At 37.6% G+C, this 27,144-nt stretch overlaps 1 long non-coding RNA gene across 1 annotated transcript; it reads left to right on the top strand.

The window, feature by feature from the left end:
• The first annotated feature begins 13,585 nt into the window (after positions 1–13,585).
• Positions 13,586–21,678, top strand: LOC140323429 (uncharacterized). Its single transcript, XR_011919374.1, has 4 exons — positions 13,586–13,705; positions 18,424–18,511; positions 18,690–18,797; positions 20,438–21,678. It is a non-coding gene; the product is annotated as an uncharacterized lncRNA (long non-coding RNA).
• The last annotated feature ends 5,466 nt before the right edge of the window (positions 21,679–27,144 follow it).

Raw genomic sequence — 27,144 nt, 5'->3', positions numbered from 1 at the left:
GGTATCCTATTAACGGCTGGTTAAAAAGGAGTAATATAGAATTTTTTTCACTATTGTGTTGACTTTTTTTCCTAAAGTGGATTTAATTCTTTCCAGGAAGGTGTGAAGGGTGCTATGTGCCCCTGTACTCATTCTGCAGGGTGAAGGGACAAATAATTGGGGGTCACATACGTGGGATCTCATATTTCAACAATGCTGAAATGTTCAAGGTAATAAAAGCAAAAATGGAGTAATATAGATATGTACACTAATGAGATGCGGACAGACAAAAATTAGCACAGAGCAGATAACACACTTATACACACTCACATATGTATACACATAAATATGCAAATATATACAAACATTAAAGCACACCCACAAACAGCTACATACCTTGTCGTGGTGGGCAGGCTTGTAATCATTTGGCTGAAAATGTGTCACAGAATGGGAGGCACAATCATTTCTCTCGAGTGACTTTAATTTTTGGCCAGATGATTAAACCAAAGGACTCGTGATCAGTAATGACACGGAATGTATTATATATTTATATGTTTGACAAAATTTAATTCTTGTTTACTATGTTTTTTATTTTATTTACTAAACTCCAGCAAAAAAAATGGCACAGATTACTGATACTTTGTATTTATTGACACATCATTGAAGCACACGTCAACCTATCACTGCTTATTAAAAATGCCAAAAATGCCGCCCTTACAGATAGCCAAAATATTCACTAGACCGGGGAGGCACAAATTGCTTATTGCTCAAGGAACCTCTACAAACCTCTGAAGGAAGTCTGGATAAGAAACACTGCATTAGAGCAACAAAAGAATTTACAGACCCTATCCCTGAATCCTCAATCAACAGCATTTTCATTAGGAAGTTGCATACACCACATATACCTGCATTTCCAAAATGCTTTTTCTTTTCAGGAACGCTGAAGTGTGTTTTAGCATTTTCTTCCAAGATATCATTCTCTTTTATAAGACTTTTAACAGTTTCAAATATTTCTTTAAGGATTATGTAGTTTTTGTAAAACCACCTCCGCTCTCCTAATTGCTCCTGTGGTCCTAACAGAACTGTGGTATGTATTCTCCACCCACGTGGGTACAGAGCATGTGCTACAACTTCTAGGGCCATGGGTGCAGTGAACACACTTCCATTGATTGGATGAGAAAAGGGAAATCCAGATGACGGCTCAAGCGTCACCAGGGTTTCCCTTTTCTCAGCCATTCAGTACTAGAGGTGAATGGGGAGACTTGTCCTTATTTGCCCTTTAGTGCCAGGGGATCTTACACTGTCATGGAAATTGTAGCTATTTTTTTTACAGCCAAACAACAGAGCTTCATTCAGTGACTACAGGAAAGGGTGATATACCTAATAAAAAACCCCCCACAAGAAAGTGAATTGGTATAGTAAACTGTCACTTTGCTACCACTTATGATTAATTGATGGCACCAAACTCCTCTTTTTACTACACCACTCTATGATTATTCAAAGGGTCATTAACCTGTAATATGTGCACTAAAAATACTACTAGCAATCTCAGAAGCCAGTATTGCTTCTTCTAGCAGAAAAAACGTCCTGCGGGAGTTTTGCATAACTTCTCATCAGTCTATACCAGTGGTCATCAACCTTTTTGGACCGGCGGACCACTAAATTTTCCCAGGTCTGGACCACGCATGTGCGGGGAGCCAGGTGTCACTCAAAGTGGAATAAACTTCATGATGCCAGAACCCACCCAGTCTCCCATCGCAGAGACCCAACCCGCCCACCTCCCTGGGCCTCTGATGTCTCTGGGAGATGTGGTCCATGGCTCTGGCCGGTGCATCCCCTCATCAGGGTCCTTGTCATGACCCCGCTTGGGGGTGCACCGGCCAGAGCCACAGACCACCGGTTGGCAACTGCTGGTCTTTACCATTATTATGTAATTTTTTTTAACCAAATGTTCATGCAAAATTCCTTCAGTGCAAGATCCTTGTGGGTTCCATGAACTGTCCATTTCCAATTAAATTTCCACAAAATTTCAATCAGAACTTTGGCTTGGTAAGTTAGTTATTGCTTTTTAAGCTATTCTTTGATGGATTTGCTAGTGTATTTCAGATCATTTTTATATTCAAATTTCTAGTTCTAGTTCAACGATGACATACAACATTAAGTGCACTCTCATTAAGAACACCTAATGCAGAATTCGTAGCTTGATGACTGCAACCTATTCAGTCCCCGAAGCAGAAAAGCAACTCCAAACAATCATATTGCTTTACCTATAATTCACTATTTATTCTCCTGAAATTCTGTTTGTACCAAAAAAATATTAATTTAGACTAAAAAAATGTTTTATTTTCTGTGTGGATCTTGTATAGCCATTGTTCTTACAATATGATATATAGTGACAATTAGAGGTGCTAGGAATAGAAAAAATCAGACTCTGAATCTAAATCTAGGTTCCAGAAAAACTATTTTTTTCCTATATGTTCGATATCAAACTGTAAGCACCTCTTTATTACTCTTGGAAAAATAATCTACTGCTACATAAGACAAAGGCTCTGTTATAACAGTAGTGAGATAACTACAGCAACTTCAGTACGAGCTACTGTGCAAAAATGTGCCTTATGTTCCTTCCAAATATTTAATCTTCATTGATGTCCTACTCCACCTAAAAAATACACACATTCAAGAACCAACAATGAATGTTTACTTTCATAGAACACTGGCTACAATCTGAACAACACACTAAACTATCTGTCTGTAGAAAACAAAGCCCTTGGCCAGATACTGTACAATACAATAATATAGATAATAATATAGTGGGGGAAAAGATTGTTCATTTAGTGCAGATCATATATTCATGTGATCATTTATACAAAATAATGTTAGGTCAGCTTTGCATCCTTCATGCCCATATACCTTAAAGTAGATCTAAACCTTCATAAAATAGAGAGTCTTACCATGTTTTGAGCAGCTTTACTGAGGAAACAGGCATCTATAGCACTAATAATACCTATTAGACCACATTGAGGTTTTATGTACCAGGGGAATTTATAACAAAATATTTCTTAAATTTAGCTAAGGAATATAATTTTTTTGGAATATGCATAATACTTTAAAGCGTAACTAAACTTAAAACAAAAAAATCACTTTCCTTTACATCCACTGATCCCTCGATCCCTCTGGAGCTTCCCTTGATTGGGTCCCGCACCGCCCTATAATTCACCTTTGTCCACGATGGGCGCCGCCATTTTCTTCCGTCTTATTTCTTCTTCTGGCTATGTCACCCAATCTTGTACTGAGAAGGTGTGGGATCGGCATTTTTTTCCCACTAGCTGATTACCTGGCATTGCCCAGGTATTTATTTATTGCAATCTTTTATTAAAGTATTATAATATATTATAAGGTCTTATGGTTGAAATGTGTCGATGCGTTTCCAAATGATGGTGGAATATGGCAAGTTTAGTTTAAATGTCTCCACGTGTTTCCTAGTGATGACATACACACATACATATATACATACATCCAAATATAGCTCTGACATATAGCACAGTGTTGTACAAAGATGACAGGTGCACTCACATGAGTCTCATTCATATTTATGGCAAGTTTGGTTGAAATGTCTCCATTCGTTTTCGAGTGATGGTGGAACATACATACACACATACATGCATACATACATAAATACAGACAAACATTTTTATATATATAAATTGCGCAGAAGGAGCAGCCAGAAGACTCCTGAGATATGTGGTGTGGGTATCTCAGGGGTACGTGGCATGGGCATTTTTTATAAAAGTTTTCTTTGCCCTTTTTTTGGTAAGTAAAAATTATGGTGATAGGTCCACTTTAAGTGATTAAATGTAATATTATATTGCAAAAGACTATTTTTAGATGAATAAATTATCAAAAGTGCTATCCAAGAACACCTAATGCAGAAATACTAGTTGACTCAATGACTGCAACCTGTCCAGTCCCTGAAGTTTTAAAGCAACTGCAATTCATTGGGCTTTGTCTAACATTCCAGTATTTATAAAACATGGAATCTGACATTCCCTCAGACATTCCAAACACATGGACCTTGAAGATTCCCACCAGGGAATTCCCATGCTTGAGGGAATGTCCTCTTTTATAAAGAGAGCCCATTTTATTGTTACAAAAATGTTTCACCATTTCTTCCTCTGATATGCTGTCTTTGGTAAAGCACATTGGGCCTGATTTAATAAAGCTCTCCAAGGGTGCAGAGGATACACTTTCATAAGTGAATCTGGGTCATCCAGCAAACCTGTAATGGATTTCTTAAAAGTAATTTGCTATTCGTTAGCACGTTTTCAATCCTGGACCAGGTTTGCTGGATCACCCAGCTTCACCGATGAGGATGTATCCTCTCCAGGCTTGGCGAGCTTTAATAAATCAGACCCATTGTTCCAGAAAAATTAATTTTTGTCCATTTGTTCAATGGCAAATAGTAGGCTTGCTCTGTTAATTTTGTATAACATACATCCAATGCAGGGGATGGGGACTTCACCTTACCATGAACGCATTGCAGTGACCTTGCATGCTGCTTCTCATTCTGGTTATTGGTGGGAGCATTGAAATACTAATATGTATTCTCTTTTTTTCTACAGAGAAAAGAACAGCAACCACAGACCTGCACTGATATTATGAAATGAGTAGGGTGCAGTCATGATCACCTCCATTTGACTAAAGAAATCTCATATTGCCCCATAAGGGATAGTCTGAGAAAGGACTAGAGACTCTGTGTCTTTGAAGGGGAGATTTTCTCTCACATCTTCTTCTGTTTGTGATGCATGAACTATTTTCAGCAACACAGTGAACCACGATACACTGTGTTGTAGTGCATTGCAGTGCAGATGTTTTGGGGTGACATTGAGAATAAACACCACCATAAAACACCAGCAAACATAACACAATAAATGTAAATGTGAATTCGGTCTCATGTTTTTGCAAATTCTGAACAAACTGCAAGATACCGGAGATAAGCCTCATCGATCTCTTTAGCTGCTTGTAGTATGAAATAGTTAACTCTCAAATATCAAAACAATAAAGATTTCATAGTCCGGTTGAGTTGGTTTCTAGGGGCTGTGTGGAAGAGAGATTTTGGGAAATGTGAACTTCACTTTTCCACAATACCTATACTACAGAGGTGAAAGAGAATGCATTTAAAGTGCTAGTCCACAATATAATATAAATACTGGAATGTTAATTGTTGAGGGCACAATTCACTTTGAAGACTTCAACAGGAATCAAGATGATGTTGCCATTATGAAAATAAATGATCAGGATGAAGTTAAAATCTATCTTGTGATTTAACTTTGAACTGCACTTTTTTCAGTAAACATCCGTGTCATTTTTGGTTATTACATTCAGTAAAAAATGTACTGCCAAGGATATGGTGCAATGTAGCTGGCACAAGTCTATTAGTTATATAAACCTGAACCCTTTTCATACACTTACAGATATAGCGGGGTTATTATCTGGGTCTGTAGCAATAATGGTGACAGTTCAGATCTAAAATCTTTAAGACATATTTTCAATGGAAAAAGTGCACAGTGATGCATCTTACAAGACCTTGACAAGCCCATTACCTGCCAACACAGGCTGTCGGGAAATGTCAGTTGATTAGGAGTGAATGATTAACTTCCAATATTACCAAAAAAAGTTTTTTTATTACCTGAGCATTGTTACTTACTGCCATGCCAAGACAGACTGCCGAGAAATGTCAGTTGATTAGGTGTTAATAACTAACTACCAGTATTAACAAAAAAAGATTTTCTCACCTGATCATTGTAATTTCCTGCCAGCCCTATGTACAGTGATTACATCTATGTACAGTGAGAGAAAACCTACTCTAGATGAAGTGTTGATATTTTGGATAGAGTGGCCAAAATTACTTCCAGGATTTTATTTCTATTTTTTTGTGAAAGGTGTTTTGGATCATTCTGGAAGCATCTTGAGGCCTGTCCTTGGTTGGCAGTTGAGTTTAGTAGGAGACTTGAGCATAAGAAAAACTTCTGGTTAATTAAATTTCTTCAGGACTCAAAATAAACAGGCTGCTCCATGAAGTGTAGTTTTAGAGTTCGATTGCAATTTCCAGTTCTCTTCTGATCAAACCTTTTCTCAGTATCCTTGTAAACCCCATGTTCCAAAGGTAGTCCATCCGAATACCATGTAAGTGCTTAGCGTGAACCTTGCTGGCTTTTTGGATCTTGTGGAGTAGAAGCTTTGAGCTTTTTTATTCAACTTGTGTAAGGATGAGTTTGTGAGTTAACAAACAGACCTCAGAGGATGTGTGCTTGTAATACCATTTGGTAGGTATGGTAGACTTTAAAAACCCAGGGACAGAGACTAATATGTATTGTTCTTTGCACAATGCAAGTTGCTCAGGAATATAAACTATGCATAAAAGAAGAGCTAAAAAAATACACAAAAAAACTTTAATGGAAAGGTGTCATAGAAAAAACAGTTTTAACCCCCCTAGCGTTCTAATTCTGTCATTTTGTTGATGCAAAAAGTGATCCCATTTTTTTTGCATAGAAATTTTTGTTTATATTGTGGGCCTGTAATTATTAGGATTAACTCCCGGGTATAATAATTATATTTATTTATTATATTAGAATCATAAATTATAATATAATACATAATTATAAATCATTATTATAAAACAAAAACATATTAGCCCAAAACAATGTAATTTATCAAAAAAAAAGTTTTTTATCAAAAAATTCTTACTGAAATTTTCCAAACAAGGGTGCAATATTATTGATAAATAATAATATAAATTATATGAAGATTTTAGAAAAAAAAAACATTTACTTTTTTAGTAGACATCCCGGGTGTGGTAGATTTTGAAGCAGGGTGCTGCACAAAGTCCAACATCACAGTCAGGACAGTAGAACCTGGTTTCCTTGCGTTTCTTCCTTCCTGTGTCATCAGTCTTTGAGCAGCAAACCATGCACATCCTTGTAGGTGCTGCCTTTTTCGGGGTTGGTGGGATGTATTCAACGAAGTGACGACCGGTCAGGCGTTCTGGGTTGACAATGGTGGAATCACGAGGTCCAGGTCTATTCATAGCCACTGATGGTGTTTGGTGGTTCTTGACTATGGATTCGGAAACTTGCAAAATGAAGTCTGAATGATTCACAGGCCTCTGACTATTTTTTTTTGTACAGATGGTAGGCATCCCATAGGCACTGCTCAACAAGATGCCTGAAAATCTTCTTGTAGTACTTCCTTTACTGTTTCCTCATCGCTGGGTAGAATGTCATGGCTTGGTCAGCTCTGTCGACACCTCCCATGGTGTTGTTGTAGTCAATCACCACCTGTGGCTTCATCACTTCTTTCCCACGTTTTGTGCGTACCAGAACGGTGGAGGCATCATGGGCAGTACTCATCAGGCACACATCTTTTGTGTCACGTCATTTTAGGGCCATCATCTTTCCTTTCTGCCAGGCAACAATTTCTCCTGTCTTCAGCTTCCCTTTTGCAAACAGTGCTGGCAGGTTGCGCCGGTTAGCCCTAACGGTTCCATACGCATCTGTTCTGTGTCGCAGAAGGAACTCATAAAGCTCAGGAGAGGTGTAGAAATTGTCAGTTGTGACACAATAGCCCCAATCTAGCAATGGCTCAATGAGGGATAGCACTGAAGATGTTGCCAATCCATAATGGCTGTATCTGGGGTTGAACTGTGTCCCTTTTCCAGTGTATAGCACCGTATTCCAGATGTAGCCAGATGAGGATTCACACAGCATATAGGTCTTCACGCCAAATCGTGCCCTCTTTGACGCAATGTACTGCACCCAGCTGAGCCTCCCCTTGTAAACCATTAGACGTTCGTCAATGCTGACATCTCTTTCTGGCACATAGGTTTGTTGGACATTTTGTAGAATCATCTGAGACACTTCCCAAATTTTCTTGTGTTTTGGTGCAGGATGGGTAGTCTCATCAAATTCTTCATTGTTTGCAAAGTGCAGGTACTTCATGATGTGCCAAAGAATGGAGTGGCAATCATTTTGTTACTGGACCAGTACCACTTCTGCACAGGTTTGCCCACAACTCCCTGCAGGATCACCAAGCCCAAAAACAGCCAAATGTCATCCTTGGTCACAGGTTCCCACTTTCTGCTTCTTGCAAACCTCAGGTGTGGAGCACCTTGTTGTTGTCCAGCGTACCTGCATAAAACAAAATAAAAAATGTATTTTAGGATATGTTCTTTTATGTGTCAATGTTAGCAAACAAAGAGCAGCATATATGTTTGCATAAAAAAAAGCAACAAATTTCAAAAAGTTAGCAAACACAGAGCAGCATACATGTTGGCATAAAAAAATTAAAAAAGTTAGCACAGAGCAGCACACATGTTGGCAAAAAAAAAATTAGCAAAAAATTTCAAAAAGTTCCACAAGAGCGGCTTACCTGTTTGTCTCCCCAACAATTTTTTCGATAACTTCATCGGTCAAAAACAACTTCAGGTATGCTAAGGGGTCGTCGCATTCAGCCTCAATTTTCATCCCAGGTGCGCCGGTGAATGGAAATCTTGGCGGTGCTGCCTGGTCCGCATCAAGGTCAATAGGACACCATGTGCGCACAGCACTGACCTCAGGTCCAGAATCGTCGCTCAGTTCACTTTTGCTGTCCGATGACAAATTTCCTGGTGAATCACTATCGCTCGATTCCACAAAGGACTCCAAATCGAATTCCTCTAAAACAGCGCTTGCGCCGGCGAGATGCTGTTTGGATGCCATGTACTTTTATTTTATGTTTTGATGTGTTTTTTACTGTAAAAAAATTTTAAAAGCAGATTACATAGTACCAAGTACCATAGTACTTACCCAAGAATCCCGCCATCACAGCGGGATCGTGCGATCGCCGCTGAAGCGCGGGGCTAAGTTAAGGGGGACCCCCAAAGTTACCCCGAGTGTAACTCGGGGTTACCACTTTTTGCATTATTTTCCCACCCCGAGTCACACTTGGGATTACCGCTAGGGGGGTTAATAAACTGAGAACTGAGAGCGAAAACATTTTGGGAACACTAACTGAAATGTCCAGTTCCTATATTCCCAGGAAAAAGAGAGAACATCCCTTTTATTCCTGCCAAAGGAAGATGGTATGACGTGAGATTGCCTGAATTTCACACTGAATCCCAGATTTCAAGGGAGTGAAGCAAAGGCAACAAAAGCCCTGAGAACCATAAGAAAGCTTCCATAGAGGTGAAGAAGCAATTACTAGACAGCTATCCTGTGTATCTAAATATACCCTTTTGGGTAATTTGGACACTGCACAGAGCTTCACTAACTAACTACTTGTGCTGACTGATAAGATTATATAACATGGGGGACTGTCAGCCCATCAAACTGTTTTTGTTGAAACTTAAAGAGATACAGAACAGTTGCAAAGCCAAAGACCCAAGAATTAGTGATAAAGAACATGTGAAGCTACAAGTTGAATTCCTATGTAGAGAAGCATAGCTTATCATTGAGAATGGTTACAGTGTGTGTGTATGTGTGGGGAGGAGTGCAGGTAGGACTACACATGAAACAGAGTCGGCGAACAAATCATTGTGCACTGAATGTTTATGGGGCAGATTATACTGCTTTGCACAAAAGCCCTCTTTTATAAGGTTAGATAGGTAAAGATAAGTTTACACACACACTCCTGTATGATTCATCAACTTTCCTTGCTGTGTAAGGTCCACTCCACTATAACTAGTTGTCGTTTATTCTCCTGTGCAATTCCTACCCCAATAAACACTTAACTGACATTCATTTCCTTTTTCCTGCAGCCCAGGATGTGTTCCCACACATAGCCAGGTCAGCTTGGCTCACATATCCTCTCTTGTCTCCTAGAATGATTAGTGCAAGTGAGGTATTGAATATAACTGAATAACTCTGGTGACCTGTAACCTTATTTGTATGTCAAACATTTATTATTATGCATCTTAAACCCAAAAAGCACAGGAAAATAATGTAAAGTTAGTGAATACCCACATAAACAGATAATATTGTGTACAGTTAAATACTATAGTATATTATAAGTTAAGATACAAATAAAAGAATATCTGGGGGGTTATTAAATTCATTTTTGTAGTACAGTTAGGAAATTAGCTTCTTTAAAATACCATCAAAACAAAAATAATGACTTTTGAGCTTGAAGTAAACCTGGCCAACTGAGGAGACTGTGTAACAAAGCAATATTTGGCGTTTTGGTGCTCCAAACAAGACACCCCCACCCCTAGCTTGCAAGACTCCCCCGGGGAGTAGAATGGCAAAGTCAACCAGAGTCTGTAAATGTGACAAAAGAAAAATATCACATAGACTGTAAATGTAACAATGTAATGTTGTGTTGCTTCTAAAGTCTATTATCTTATTACCGTATGCACAAAAAAAGGAGAACCTGAGGGTTAGCTCAGTAAGGGGACTTTTAGGGCCAACATTCCTTAACTCAACAAATTTATATAAAAAAACTATAACTTATTACTTATATTTAAAAATATGCAACATATAGTAACAAGATATTTCGGCCTGGGCTAACCAACACAAATGGCATACCCCACAGCCTTTCGACGCGTTTCACAGATAACTCAGCTTTTTCAGGAAAGAAGGGGGAGTAAAAGGATAGAAATATCCTATTCCTGCAGCACAAACAGCCTCACCTGGAACAGATAAGGACCAGCAAAAGCAGCAGCGTCTTAGAACTTTATTTCTATCAGTAAACATTGGTTGCCATGTTCACGGTAAACCCAGTACTCTTTCTTCTTATTTAACTTCACATTCTTTCACGGTCCACATTGGACTCTATGTTTTTTGTTCAATGTTTCCCACTGAGACTACCTGGGTCTCCGGAGGAGGGAGGTTAAGGTCAGTGTATTCCCTCTATTAAATCATGTCTTGCTGCTACCTCTACCGAGCCGCAAGGGACGTCCCCAAGTGGGATGCTGTTTTTATATTAAATCCAATAAAGGTAAAGTTTTTTTATACAAATTTGTTGAGTTAAGGAATGTTGGTCCTAAAAGTCCCTAACCCTCAGGTTCTCCTTTCTTTGTGGTTATAACTTTGGGATGTGGCCATAGGCTAATTAGGAGGTAGGCTGAACTTGAATTGATTTGTTATTACAGTATGCAAAAGGGGTTCAGTAAAGAAATTAACGTGGGGCCTCTGTCTCCTCTGACATAACATCTCCAACCTCTATCTATCATGACAAGCTGTGAAGTACTGAAAGCCTTCTCTCATGCAATATAGTAGTCTACTTCAGCTGTTTCCGAATAAATTTATTGTATTACTTATCCCATATGGCTAATCTGAGTAAGTTTCACAGCTAATAATGCATTTCCGTACTCCACGTTTGATAGAATTATAGTGGCTTCGGAAAATATTCAAACCCCCTCCACATTTTTTCAAATTGTAAATTTTTTTTTTATCATTAATCTACACTCAGTACCCAATAATGAGAAAGTAAAAACAACATTTTAGACAATTTTGTAAATCTAATAAAAAGAAAAAAACTAAAATATCACATTTACATAGGAGAAGTTTTGCAACAACAACAACACTTGAATTTTAGCTCAGGTGCCGCCCATTTCTCTTGATTGCTGCTGAGATGTTTCTGCACCTTGAATCGAGTGCACCTAGGTTAAATAAGGTTGACTGGACATGACTTGAAAAGACTCATATCTCTCTATAGAAGGCCTTATAGCTGAATTGTGGAATGCTATACCAGACACCTAGGATTGGCCGATTCCAAGTTTCTTTGGTTTTCCCATAACTCTCAACTGTGGAAATGCAGTGGTTCAGAATTATTGATCCATTATTTTAAAGAGTCTGTATTTCAATTACATATAAATATATATATATATATATATATTTATTTGAAAGCACAGCTAAAAAACAACATTATTGCCCACAGGCACCCATCAATGAGAGTTTAGTGAAAATAAGATTGATAGGTACACGTAAGGAAATTCACAGATTTACTTTTAGAACAAAAGATCAAGGAAGTACAAATAGAAGTTTGCTATCTGTCAATTATTTATTTAAATAGCTATCATGAGTTTTATACCAGTTGTCTGATAACTTCCTTATCTATACTTAGAATGCATTGGCACTAATAATAAGTTGGTATACCGTAATGATATTGATGCTAAAGAAATAATAATGGCAGAAAAGAAATAAAGTCAATTAAAACTGTAGATTTTGCCCACAGACAGTCTGTGGAAAAATTACTTTATACATTTGTGGTCAGTGAAGTACTTTGGAGGTCATTAAGCAGCTGCCTTGGATCGGTGTTTATTGGAGAAGAGCCCCTTAGATTGATGGTTAATGGAAGGAATACCTTCTTAAATTGGTAGTCATTGAGACAGGAGCCCTCTTAGATTGGTGATTAGACAAAAAAGAACCTACTGTAAATGCACTGGTAACCTTTGCAACCTTTGCAGTGTGAAATAACCTTATTGCAAAATATAAAGCACCCTGTAAACACTTCTCAGCATAGTGCGCAGTCATGCTCACCCTATATGATTAGCAGACAGCATATTGCTGATTTAGCCATCCAAAATTTACCTGCAATCAAAACACAGAGAATGAAAAAACTGAAGCAAGAGAAGCAGTGAGCAGCTCTGGCCGGGCTCAGAGTCACAATGGCATGCAACAGTGAGCCATCCTATTGGATCACACTGGTATGTGACCTAAGGTTATCATTGGCTGATTTGGTTCTATTTATGATACTGATGAAAAGGTGAGTGATATTGTAAAGGCAACCCCCCCCATCCATGCTCTTTGCTGGTGAAAGTTAATCAACATCCCCACCCATCCCCAGAATAACTAATAAATCAGATGTATCATTCTAGAGTGACATATTAAAACCCATACCAGCTTAGCAAAAGGTGTCAGAATGTCTCTACAAGTGAGGGGGACAACTTTTTGGAGTGACAGTGCTCAGCAGGATAGATAGAAACATGAATCTTCCAATCAGGGACAAAGCAATACCAAATTGATGGATGCTCTAATTCTTAAGGTCTGGGGTTTGGGATAAAATATTTTAGAATTCATTGACAGGTAAATTTGAGATGCAGGAGGATTTTGCAGCAACAAGCTAAAGCCCATCAACAATGGCCCCATCTTATTAAATAAACACAAATATAGTTTAAGATACATGGAGGTCAATTCACAAAGCAGAAACAGAAAGGTAAGGCTCTCTGATTTAGCCAGGTGACTGTAATTTTTAAAACTCATTGGGATAAAAATTGCTGCCATTTTTATTTTTGAATAAGTATACTTATCCTGTGTGATAGCTTTGTGAATTGAGCCTGTACACTTTGTTCAACGTTCAGCAACATGTTTAATGTGACACAACTTCCATTTAGAGCGTTTTAACATCCTCAATTGCTTTTAATATTTCAGTAAAGCTGCCCTAAGCTTGCTAAAAGCCTGCATAAAGTATATTATTATACAGGCTGTACAAGCTATACAAGATATGTCTGCCAACTGCTACATTAAAAAAACCCTCCCCCATCTTTACTTTTGGCAGCAAAGAGGTCAAAAAAACATGTTTTCCAACACGGATCTTAGTCTTGTAGCCCTATTGTACAGAATACAGTGGGAGGTGACAGTTTGACTGCTATTAAACTCCTGCCTTCACTCCCTTGGTTTCAAATTCACCTTCTGAGAGAAGAGCCAACACTTTGCTCAATCTTTACAAGTTCCTTAACGCACCTAATACACAGGTAATGGCAACTTTCTGTATATATTATATGACATGGGAAGTGTTGCACGTTTTATTCTTTTCAGGTTTCTCAATCACTTAGCTTCAAGTTACTATTTTTTTAAATATTGAGCTTGTAAAATATTAGATGCATTATATGTTTGTATAGTGGAATAGTTTATTGGTGCAGCAAAGGTAAGACAACGATGCATTAATACAGTGATTCTCAACCAGGGTTCTGTGGAACTCAAGGGTTCTTCCAGAGGTTGCTAGTGATTCTTGGAGCAATGAGCAATTTGTGCCTTTCATGATTTTTTTGTCTATCTGTAAGAGTGACATTATTCACCCTGACCACTGCACTAACATTCTATGAATTATGAATATTCTATTGAATATAGTAAATATAGCTGGGCTTCCCTGCAGAACATAAAGTTATTTCTAGGGTTCCTCCATATTTAAATGGTTAAGAAAGGCAAAATGTTACATAAAGGAAATGGTACATTGGTGTTCCATGAGAATGTCCCACTTATATACAGCTAAGATTACTGGTGCCAATAGTTAGTTACACATGATACAAAATTAAAGTCTCTATCGGTCTCAATCCACTGGATCTGCTGACATTGGTGCCAGCACTCTGCATACTGTATGTTAGGTATGTCTGCATATGTCTGGTATAGATAGGGAAGGGAAACACAATATAAACAGAGATATGTGCATGTAAATATGCAAACTGATATAACCCAAGCCAGGGTTGCATTTCTTTATTTGCATAAATTTTAACAGTAGCATGCAGATTCTTCCTTAGTAAAACTATAGTGTATGACATGTGGACAGCATGGTGGCTGAGTGGCTAGCACTCTAGCCTTACAGTACTAAGGTAACCAGTATGTCTTTCGTCCTGGACTATCAACTTGACAAATGCATATTCCTACATGTGGCTTGCATGGTTTTCCTTCTCCACACCCCATACTTGTAGATTATGTGGCTTCCCCCCAAAATTGGCTATTAAATTGTGAGCTTAGTGTCCAGTAGAAGAAGTGCTCCCTTACATTACCAGTCAGTGGGAGTAGTGCCCCCCTCCCCTGTATAGAAGGTAAAGTCCCCCCTTATATTGGTTTTTAGTGAGAAAAATGTGTATGTTACATTGGTGTTCCATGAAAATGTCCCATTACACACAGCTAAGATAACCGGTGCCAATAGTTACTTAGACAAGAAACAAAAGTAAAGTGTCCACCGGTCTCAATCCACTTTGAAGCCAGCACTCTGCATTCCTAATCAGATGGATTAATTCACCACTAATCACTGTTCAAGAAACTCAAGGCTATCATTTGGTGGAAAAAAGCTGGTTTAGATTCATACTGCCATTGTCAAACCATCTGCAAAAGAAAATCTGAGATTTTGGTTCCTTTTTTTTTATAAATACCTAAACTATTGGTGCAAATCCTTTAGATAGCTCAAACATTGACCCCCCCCCCCCCCTCAAAAAAAAAAGCTGACTTCAATTCAATCCTGCAAAAAGCTGCGCTGCAGAAAAAATAATACTATAGCTCAGAAAACCCATTTTGGGTTTTGGGACAGTGAATCAGAAAGTAAATTAGAGGACAACATAATATCAAGGCAACTAACAATTTTAAGAAAAAAGTTCTGCACTACTAACTTGTAAAATACTCCTATGAGTGGTTTGTTTAAATCCTGTGATGCTAAAGAACTAGTTGTCACTTGGAGAAGTGGCAGAGTAGGAGAGGGGTTCTACTTTAGGCTGAATAGGAAGCAGTTCTCCCAAGAGCTGTGCAGTGGCAGCTGGGTGCAGATTGTAATGTAAGCAGCTTATAGACTGCAGACTACAATAAGGGGATCACACAACAATCTCAAGAGTAACATTACAAAATAAAATATACAAGTACAAAAACAACTCCAAAATCTGATCTGCAAGTCCGGTAATGATTTAAATATCCAACCCTATTGCATGGAGCTACATAGTGTTGGGAGCTCAAGATGATCAAGAACAAGCTTCAGTGATTTTATAATTGTATTGTAACATTTATTCAGATTCTGGCTGACTCGCTACAAACAAGTTTAACATGATAAACATTTTTTTATCTAATCAAAATTTTCTCTTATTGGCAAAATTATTTTAATAAAGAAATACTGGGCATCAGATCTGAAATTATTTTTAAACATCAAGCAGACAAACCAATAGTGATGAAGGTATAAGAAGGAATCTGCCCTTATCCTAAAACTTTGATGCTATTCTACTTTCACATTGAAGCAGATTTACTATTGAGGTGAGAATTTTTACCTGGTAGATTTTGTGAATATTCACTTTAATTATTTATTTATTTTTTATTCATATAAAAAACAATATTTGTATTTGTACATTATCTGCATTAATAGGATATTCAAGAGAATATTCATGCAGTTTATAGTGTGATGATTCAAAACCTCTTTAATAAATCAGCAACGTTTTCTCAGTTTCCAAACCTTTAGATATTAATTATATTCATTTTATAACTCGCTGGTAAATTAAATACACAGATTTTTTTACTCTGTATATACTACATACCCTCCACTGTCTAATCTTTCTCTTAGCTCCTCTGCCTGCTGTTCCAGTTCCAATTGCTGCCCTTAAGAAAATCTCAATTTTTGGGGTATGGTAAGCATTTCCCATGTGCACCCATAATGCAGTGCTTACCAGCTTCTTTTGGTGAATATTTTATAATATCACATTGTAAGCATATCTATCATTTTAGGCATATACTTTTATTAATTAGGGAGTCTCTTTATAGGGAAGGCTTTAGGTTTAGGAAATACACATATGTGTCACCTTAAAAATCATTGTGAACTATCAGGAAAGACAAATTCCTAGTACTGAAAAGAGACAAAAAAGCAATATCTTCTTAGTAATATGGGTATTAAAAAAAGTAGGGGATTGCTAGCATAGGCACTTAAATAAATTATTAAATTTTATTCAAAACAGTTTCTATAAAACACAACAGAAAATAAAATACATAAAATATGGTGACTTGGACAGAGATTACAGAAAACAGAATAGCATAAATCATTTCCCACGCATTTCGTGGATAAAAACACTTCTTCAGGGGATAGGTAGCTATAAGAAATAAAGAACTCAGCAGCTATTTAAAAAAAACAGCAAATCATAAAATGATTTAACCTAGATAATGATGCAGGAAATGAGTACAGAAAAATACCATGAGCAATGGTTACAGGCTCTGGATGGACTGCAGCAATGTAAACCTAAAGTGGAGTTCTCAGAAATTCCCACAACACCTATGGGAAATAATATGATCTCCTAAACTAGTGTAGGTTTGATTGACTAAATAGATCTAGACTAATAATGCAATCAAAAAATGCTATTGAAATAATATATCCTAGCCCTGTTTTCTAGGTGAGCCACTGAGTCTCAAAGTCTGATTCAAATAATACAATAGTGTAATAAATTCTTGTTAATCATTTCAGAAATCCAGACCTGGTGTGTGTCTTGAAGAATGATTAACATTTATGTAACAGGGCAGTAACCATCCTAAAATCCTTTATTAAATCAGCCCTATTGCAATCAACATGGTCTAAACTTTCTATGTGACATGTCCATATGTGCATGCAGGGAAAATTCTCCATCCAAACACTGATGGGGGTACAGGTGAATGGTTATCCTAATTAGTATTACTATTTTGCTCGCTGTTTTGTCCTGCATGAAAATGTAGACATAATATATGTGTATTAAAGGGGAAGGACAGCAAGTCACTGCTCTGTATCATTAAGATAACTGTAAAAAAGGTACAATCAGAAAAAATTTGGCCAGGACACTATCTGCATGGAGTTTGCAGGTTCTCTCTGTATTTGCGTGGGTTTCCTTCCGGTACTCCGGTTTCCACCCACATCCCAAAAACATGCAGCTAGGAGGTTAATTGGCTTCCCCCCAAAATTGACCTTAGACTGTATTAAAAGACATATGACTATGGTAGGGACATTAGTTTGTGAGCTCCTTTGAGGGGCAGCTAGTGGCATGACTATGGACTCTGTACAGCGCTGCGTAATATGTTGGTGCTATATATATACTGTGCAATAATAATATTTATAATAATAATAATATTAATGAATATGTTTAGTGGACTATAGGTTCATTGTAAAGAAGGCATGCACAAAAATAGAGCAAACAACAAGTGAGCCCTGATGCATTTCACACAAAGTGCCATATTTATAATAAAACCTATGGCTGAACAAGAAAATGTCATTTTATTACTGGAGTTATGTGGCTCATGAAAATAGAAATTAAAGATGTGGTTGTAGAGCTGTATCAAAAACAAATATTTTACTTTGAAAAGCAAGAACTGCTGAAAATTTCAGCTGATTTTTTTTTTGTAATATTTCTTATTTACCTGACTTTTCCTTTTAAATTTTTTTAGCCATGTCCATAGTAAATAAATAAAGAAAATACATGCACATTTGTTCAAATCTTTTTTTTTGCTAATAATAATAATAAAACACAATAAATGTAGTTAATGTATGTTTTTTTCATCTTTTTTGTGTTTACAACATGAGTATTACAAAACTGCACATTTGACAACATAAGAAAGTGAGAAAATGAGAGAACATAACATTTGCAAACAGTTTGTGGTTACATATGTAGTTATGTTTTTAAAAAGTACCTGGTTTTCAACTTGCAATACTTTAATGTCTTACACATCAAAATTAAGATCTAATATTTTTAATTATTGCTAGGTTAACAGCTGAAAAGTGACATAAAACAGCTCCAAGATGCCTGTTGAGAATGGAGATCAGTGCAAGCAAAAAACTGGTGTTTATACAAGTATGTGACACTTTTATTTGTAATTTAAGATGCTAGTTATAATACAACTTGAGATTCCACTCTAAGGCCACGATGCCAAAATGCAATAGAGAACTATGTGATTGGAATAGCGAAAAAAAAAAAAAATAATAATAAATATATCTTCTAGTATGATTACTAATAATAATATGTTTTTTAGTGGTTCAAAAATTGGTTTCAAGAATAAGCCTCAACAGAAAAAGCAAAGGGAAAAAAGAAAATTGCCAGAACAGAGACAAACCAGATGGACCCAAGAACTGAAAGACAGGTAACTACCATATAAGAGGGCTTACATCACTGGAGCTCTCACAAGAACAAGTGCAAAATCTGTAATTGATTCTTTAATCAATAGCCAACATGGTGGCTCAAAGGTTATCACTCTGGCCTTTGCAGCGCTAGGTCCCAGGTTCAAGTTTGGGCCAGGACACTATCTGTATGGAGTTTGCAGGTTTTCCCCGTGTTTGCTTGCAGTTAGGTTAGTTGTCCTTAGACTATGTTAATCACATAAGGCTATGGTAGGGATATTAAATTGTGAGCCCCTTTGACTCTGGACTTTGTAAAGTGCTGCATAATACTACTGGATAAAATTTAGAATAACTGGAAACCACTGGATAATACCGTGTTTCCCCAAAAATAAGACCTACCCCGAAAGTAAGACCTAGCACTATTTTGTAAACCTGCCCTAATATAAGACCTACCCCGAAAATAAGACCTACCCCGAAAGTAAGACCTAGCACTATTTTGTAAACCTGCCCTAATATAAGACCTACCCCGACCTAGGAGAAAAAGAAAATAAAAGCATACATACCGTTAAATTAAAAAAGTACTCACCGAGACAGCTCCAGATATCTGATCCTGCGTGTGTGTGCTTTATGCTGGTTGCAGCGTGTGTGTCTTTGATGCTGGCTGCAGGGCGTGTCTATTCCTGAGCCAAACTGAAAGTAAAAAGCCTGCACTGAACAAGGAAGCAAGCTGCTGGTCCCTGCCCTAACGGAGATCCCTGCACTTAATTACGGGTAAGTGATCAGAAGGGGACAATCATTTCATAGTGATCAGAAGGGGACAATCATTGCATAGAGTGATCAGAAGGGGACAGTCAATGGCATAGAGTGATCAGAAGGGGATAATCAATGGCATAGAGTGATCAGAAGGGGACAATCAATGGAACATGAGTGATCATGAGTGACTTTTAACAATAAATGTGTACTGTAGTCTTCTTCATGGAAAAATAAGACATCCCCTGAAAATAAGACCTAGTGTGTTTTTGGGAGCCAAAAAAAATATAAGACAGTGTCTTATTTTCGGGGAAACACGGTAATAAATATTATGCCCCCTTCCAGGCTATATGTCAACATGCTATTAAAGTGATCATGTGCTTTATCTATGTTCAGCCAGCTGCCCATTTCCCACTTTATGATGTTTTCCCACTGCTCCTTTTGGCCCAGTAATTTTGGAGCATGGGAAGCAAATGACCGTGTTCCTCTCGTGATGCAGCACTAGGTGCTTGAACATTGTTATCAGTTCTACATGAAAGTTGTAGAAATTTGTGGATTGGCAACTACACGGAGATCCTAGCTGCTAAATACATTTATGCTATCTCACTTTAAACTTCTGTTGGCATGCAACTACATGGGAAGAGCATTGCTTTCAGCAAACCCACTTATAGACTTGGCAGGTGTGCAGCTGCTGGGACACACAACCAATGTGTAGCACTACATAGCCAGGAAAAGAAGTTGGATGTTTCCTACAAATATTTGTATGTTTCCCTATAAGTATAACATTCTGTATTCACATGTCAAAGGCAACATTTGCCAGCAATGTCTGTGTACATAAAACCTAATACTAATGCTATTAATTTTTTGGTCTCTGTTTTAAAATGTAGACTAATGTATTTATCTTTCTTCTTAGGGAATGACAGAGTGATGCTGCAGATCTGACACTGACTATATTATGGCATATTTTACATAATATACATAATACATACTGTTACTTTTTCTGGACAAAGCAGACATTCTGACCAATTTAACCAATTTGATATCCATTCTCTGTTCTCTGTTCAATAAACAGTATATCTTTGTGGTGGTAAATCACACACAGGACATCTGCTTATTCAGGATGTTAGCAAGGCTGTCCAAAACCAATCCTCGGGGGCCAGGAGATGCACACATTTTAAGTATTTCTCGAAAAGGTAGCAGTACATTTAGTGCGGTGTGGTTACAATGGACCGGGACGGGCCCCTGACCTGTTTGTGGCTTTCAAGGACTGGAATTGGACATCTCTATTAAGTATTGTCTGTTGCTTGCTGACCAACCACTGTTGAAACACAACACATAGCATTAAAAATGTCAATGACAAAATTATATTAATCAAATCTAAAGACACAGAATGCTTAAGGGTCTCTTTATACTCACCATAAATTAATTAATAAATAAAGCCCTGGAACCATCCCTGATAAAGGCAAGTAGGAAGAAAAGGACTAGTCACTAGTATTCCCTGTGATTTTTTTCTTCATCACTGACATACCTTCCCTTGTTTTATTTTGTGTCTCTGTGTGATTTGGGCCATTTTGGTAGATGCAGGGCTTTACTTTCTCATGTTATAGCCTCCAGCAACCAAATAAGCATACAATAGTGGCATTTTTTTTATCTCATTAGACTATTGATAGATTCCAGGAACATTGTTTATAGGGGGAAGAATCAACTCCTCTGGATTGTAAGCTTGCATGGGCAGAGTTCTCCCCCATAGTTTCTGTCTTTGTTGTAATGGTTCTACCTTAGCATGTACATATTCTGTGGTGTAATGTAATATAATGTGGTGGGATATTTTTACACTTTACATTGTTTCTGTATGTATTTGTTTACCTGTATCACTGCATGTTACTACATCTACTTATAAACTGCTAATGTATTGATTCCTATTATTCTCTGTATTGTACTTTGTACAGAAGATGATGGTGCTTTAAAATAAAATCCTGATTACAGAGACAAAAGTCTAGAAAGTCTGTGCAATGAATGCCTTGGGTACTTGGAAGTGACATCATCTCTTTCTAGTAGTACAGAAAAAGGTAGTCAAGTTGCTTGCAATCAAAAGCATTTCTTGCATTTATTGATCCATCTACAATGGCTAAAATAAAAATTTCCTTAAAATTGTTCCTCTCTTTGTACTTTTAAATTTGGTGTGTTCAGTGGTCACCTACATAGAAATTTAAGGGATCTTCTGATACAGGAGCTGCTGGTAAAACCAGACAAAAGAAGATGATGTTTGCAGCTGAACATTCCTGCCATTCGCAATAGGTATAAAACTGGGGAAAAGTAGGAGGGTAGTGTAGGGAAGAATTCAGGGAACAGAAGGATAACTAAATTCTGTAAAACAGGCATCCATTAATGAATATAAATATACTAAAATAAAATTTCTCGAGTTTTGTTCCTTGAAAGATTTTGCAGGTAGAGACATATAATTGTTGATCTACACTACAGAACAGTGCTCAGATCTAAAAAAAAAAACAAATCCTTTTGTGATTGTAATGATAGCATCACCCAGTGTTTCTGCAGCTTTAGATCTGCATCAACACACAGCCTCCAAACAGGAAGTGCAGGGTCTTTTCAGTGGAAATCCCCTGAAAAAGGGGAGTGGTAGTGACACTTGGGTTCAAAAATATTTTTTTTTACTTTATCACTGAAAGTATATCTTGTTTTAATGCCATGTTAAAGAATTGTATATTTAACTAATTTCACTCTGTTAAAAAAAAATAAGTAGTAAAAGTATATTAGTAAAAGTAAATATGTAAGGATAAAAAAACAATAGGGTCTATTCAATAAACTATAACACAAGTTAAATATAATGCGGTGAACATTGCCACCTGCTGCCATATTCAGGTATAGCACACTTCTCTTGAAACATATTTAGTTTAGTAGTGAAGGCAGACACACTTTGCATTACTAATAAAACTTTTTTGTTTTTTACAGTAATACAGACCTTTTTGGCAGCAAACCACCATAAATAACAACATATTTTACAGGCAAGATCAGCCTTTCTAAGGAAAAATGCCTCTTACATTACTAGCCAGTGGAAAGAATGTCACCCTTACTGATAGCCAAAATGATCATTGGTTTCAGGTAAACAGACCTGAGATGCATACATTATACATATACATATATTGTTAAAGGGTCCCTAGGATTTCATGGAACCCTGGCTGAGAAACAGGTTAGATTATTGGATTAGATTATGATCAGAGAAGGAGCAATACACCTTTTATCTATCTGATCATACCATATACCATACCCATATCATGCGTTCAGTATTTATGGGGTTCTAACAGGATCTGTGTATGTGTGTGCCACTTCTGCACTTATGATGCCATAGCAGTCAGTGGTTTGAGTGAAATAAGACAAAAAAGCTGGTACATACTATATTGTGCCAGCTTTTTTCGTCTGATACAGCTGCTTACCCGAGGTAAAGGGTATCTGGGCACCACTGTCCACCAGCCACATTGCTGAAATCAAGAATGGCAGAGTAATCCTTTATTGTTTGTTTACCTGGCCAAAAAACCTAAAGCAGGCTGGTTGTTCTGGATGTTTGTTTTTGGCAATCAGGTAACTAGCTCACAACCACAATCATTGAACAGTCATGTTTCTGCATGGATTTTTAATGATAAAAGATGCCAGCTTATTATTATTTTAGATTTTTTATAGTTCCAATATTTGCTGTGATTTTTAATAATTACAATAATACATAAAATTCCATCATGTAAACAGGGGTAATACCTATAATTCAGATGCACCTTTAGTGAGAGGTGTGTGACAAAGTGCCAAAAATATACAACAATAATCATACATTAGGAAAAAAGATCCAGCCTAAACAAGATAAAAGTGTGAAATAACTATTATCTACAGTTGTCTTTATTGTCTGGCATTGTGGCCGTTAATGTATTGGGGGGGGGGGGGGGATGTATAGTTCTTCCCACTAACAACCAATGCAAATAGAACTTTTTCTATTGATTGGTTAAAGCAGAGTTTCACTGACACTTGAAGATTATTTTAAGGGTTTCTCAAGGGTAAAATATTGGGAAAAGTTAGTCTAAAAGATCAAAAAGATAAAAAGTAACAAAAAAGTTTTTTTTGGGACAAATGGGACTTTGCCCAATTAAAGCTTACAAAAGACTGGTCTATAATTAGATGTAAGCTGCATACCTTATGTATTTATTCTTTTTTTTAGTGTAGAAGTGATGCTTTCACTGTACCAGTCCTTGTACTGTAATCTTTCCCTCCTCCACTGAAGCTAAAGTATTTATGTGCGGCATCTGGTTAACACGGCATGGATTGCAAGTGACTAACCAGAAAGCCCTCTTGCGCTGTTCCATTATTTGGGCTGTCATCATGCATCAGTTAAGACTTGGTCTCAGGAGTCTTCATCTCATTTATCTCATTTTTACATGACAGCTGCTCCCAGGTAAGACAGTTGTATTTTGCCTGTAGCGGAATTGATACACAGGCAATATTAAACTTGGCCTGATCGACAACATGCGCTAAATAAACGACCTTGTTTGTTTTAGAGCATTTGTCTGCTCAACAGGCTGGCACTTACTAAGCTGCACTGAGATGTCTGAACCAGGAAACACAGTATTCTGTCACCCTTGTGAAGGTGAGGGTGCTAAAAGGATTTAGCTAGAGGGGCATACAAGGCCAAAAATATAGAGCCATGTGGTGTCCCATGAGACACTCACTGCTGGACTACATGGAGATTAAAAAAGGGTAAGATAACTTTAATATATTAATTCCATCTCCAGTATATCTGGGTAACCTGCTGATGGGAGTGCATGTGCAAGGCAACTTGTGACTCTGTTGCCCTGGTCAGCTCTAACTGCAAAGAACATATAAAAAGCGAAATTCTAGGTAAGAATAATTTATTACAAAATGATAGGGGAGGGGACCAAAAATGGATAGAGGAAAGCTGTAAAAAGGCCTGATCCATGCTGTAATCTTTACACACAGAGCAAATTGCTCACTCTCTTTGGCTGCCCAAGAATCTCCATCAACTGTAACACTGCAACTTTTCTGTCTGCAGTTTCAAAAGACTTTGCCTACAGCTTGCATAATCTTTGGCCCCTTTCATGTCTGTAGTTGAAAATTATGTTTGTTATTCCCAGGCTATGTGCCAAACTGCTGCTATGTGCCCAGAAACAGCAAACTGCACCACAGGTGAATATGTTTGCATGTGGTTGTAGCTGCAGTTACAGCACAATCATTCTTCTAGAGGAGGAAAGGCAACCATGCAACCAAAAGTGACTTATCGCTTTCTGACACCATGCCATGACCCACTGCAACCACAAGCAAACAAGTGCACAAAATGATTCCTAACTGCTTCTATTAGCTTGAATGGGAGAAATTGGGACTGTGGTTAAGCTTTCAGCAGAACACTGCAGTAAACTGTGGGTCAAAAATGGCTCCTAATGATACAGCAGTGAACCTGGGAGGAATAATTTAAGACTTATGTAAGTGAATAGTTAAAAGGCTATAGCGTGCCCACCTATTAATATTATTAATAATAATAAACTGTATTTATATAGCGCCAACATATCATGCAGCGCTGTACATTAAATAAGGGTTACAAATGACAGATACACACAATGACACAGGAGGAGGAGAGGTCCCTGCCCAGAGGAGCTTAGAATCAAACAACTTTTCTCCTGGCTGAACAAAGGAAGGTCAGATTTTGGCTGCAGACAACAACACAAATTAATACTGGTTGCTAATTTTAATAGTTGTGAAAAAATACTTTTAAACTAGAATTTCCCTTGAAAGTTTTTTTTTGTCCTGTAGTAATTTACTGTAGGTGGTAGGGACCTGGAGTGCAGCAGGAGACAGAGGAATCCACACTACCAGAAGTATCATTTTCTCATAAAGGCTGATTTCCCTTTAATAAAGTTAAAGAACAGGCTTTTCAACTTAGTATTTGGCTACATTCTGAAAAAACACATTAAAGGACTGTGAACACAATAGGTTTTGATGGATCGGCAGTGTATTTAGCTGATTTAAACTTTAGGTGTAATAGGAGAAACACTATAGCTATGTTAAGATGCTGCTCTGAAAAAGGTTTTGTTGTTTTTTTATTTTGATCAATATTAGTTCCTTATATAGCCAGAGGTCACAGCATATTTTAATAGAGAAAACATATGATAATATTCCAACCTGACAATTCCTATTCTGCCCTTGTAAATGACCCCAAATGAAGTCCACAAACATACAGCAACTTTACACTGTGCTGAATCAGAGATCCTGCCTCTCCCTCCGACCTGATTGCCTTCAGTGATTTTATAGCAAATCCTGAATGCAGAGCAGCAGAACACTGAGCGTGTAGTTATCCATCATTGTCACACACCCTGTCACTGTCCCAAAAACAATCAAGATTAACTGATCATCTAATGTGCTGTCTGGAGATCAAACGTGGACTCCTGCCAAGCCTGCTGGCTGAGGACATCAAAACATATTGAGTGCTTTATTGGTGAATGTCTGCAGCACAGGTATTAGATCAGCACCTGTCACTTCCAAAGATAATATATGGTCACTAGGAGAATAGAAAGTTTGTAGGCTCCAGCCATCTGGATTTAGATAGATCTGGTTGTGCTGTTTAATATATCAATTCATACAATAGTAGTTAATTGGAAGTGTGGCCAACAAGCTTACCATTGGGGCAGTAAAGGCAATACTCCTGTATGGATCATGGACATAAAAACTTGTGTTGATTGGCTTTGTTCTCTTCTAACAATTGAAATGCAAAACCTTTTTGAATCAGGTCAAATGAATGTCAGAAGCAGGTGAAATGCACCTGTCAATAAATTATGAATCATCCCAAACTGATGCCATCAATATAAGACTAGAACTCATTGATTCTGGCAATACAAATAAGGTCTAGTCATTCACGATTTACCCAATCTCTCATCCTGAGGGACTTCTGCCAGTGGAGGACTTCATCAGAAGGGCAGAGGTGCTGCTAAAACAAAAAAGTTTTCAGGCAGCAAATAAAATGAGTCTTAGACTGACTGTTTATTAGCTGATCAGGATTAAAGTAGTTTAACAACATCTCGCTGCGAATCGGGCCTTTCTCGCTTACTGAACTTTTAACCGAGAACAACCTTGTGATTCACCATGAGGTCGTGTTCTCGCCGAACAAACGAGCGAAAATGCAGGGAGCAGGAACGGCGGCTATTCCCTGGCAGGAATGGCGCGCCTGGGAGCAAATCATTTGCTCCCAGGATCCACAGCAAGACCCAGCTGCCCAATCATGGGAGATCTGAGCACAGGAATATATACAGGGAAGGAGGGAGTGGTTAGTCAATCCATCTTGTGTTGTGTGAAGGAAGGAAGCAGGGGGAGAAGTGAATTGTAACAGGGACAAGTTAGGATTTTTCTGTATATCTGGAAATATACAGATTTTGCTGTTGCAGTTTGATGCTACCACTTGCTATCTAGCAAAAAAGGCAGAAACATTTCTGTCCTACTCCAAAAAATACAGATATTTCATTCTGATCCCACTTGCTACCCTGTTTCCCCGATTATAAGGCACTCTCTTATATTTTTTGAAATGCCAAAATATGCCCTGGGTCTTATTTTCAGGGG

This window comes from Pyxicephalus adspersus, chromosome 2 (genome assembly GCF_032062135.1).
Source record: "Pyxicephalus adspersus chromosome 2, UCB_Pads_2.0, whole genome shotgun sequence".
Taxonomy (NCBI): domain Eukaryota; kingdom Metazoa; phylum Chordata; class Amphibia; order Anura; family Pyxicephalidae; genus Pyxicephalus; species Pyxicephalus adspersus.
This window is presented reverse-complemented; position numbering and strand designations above follow the sequence as displayed.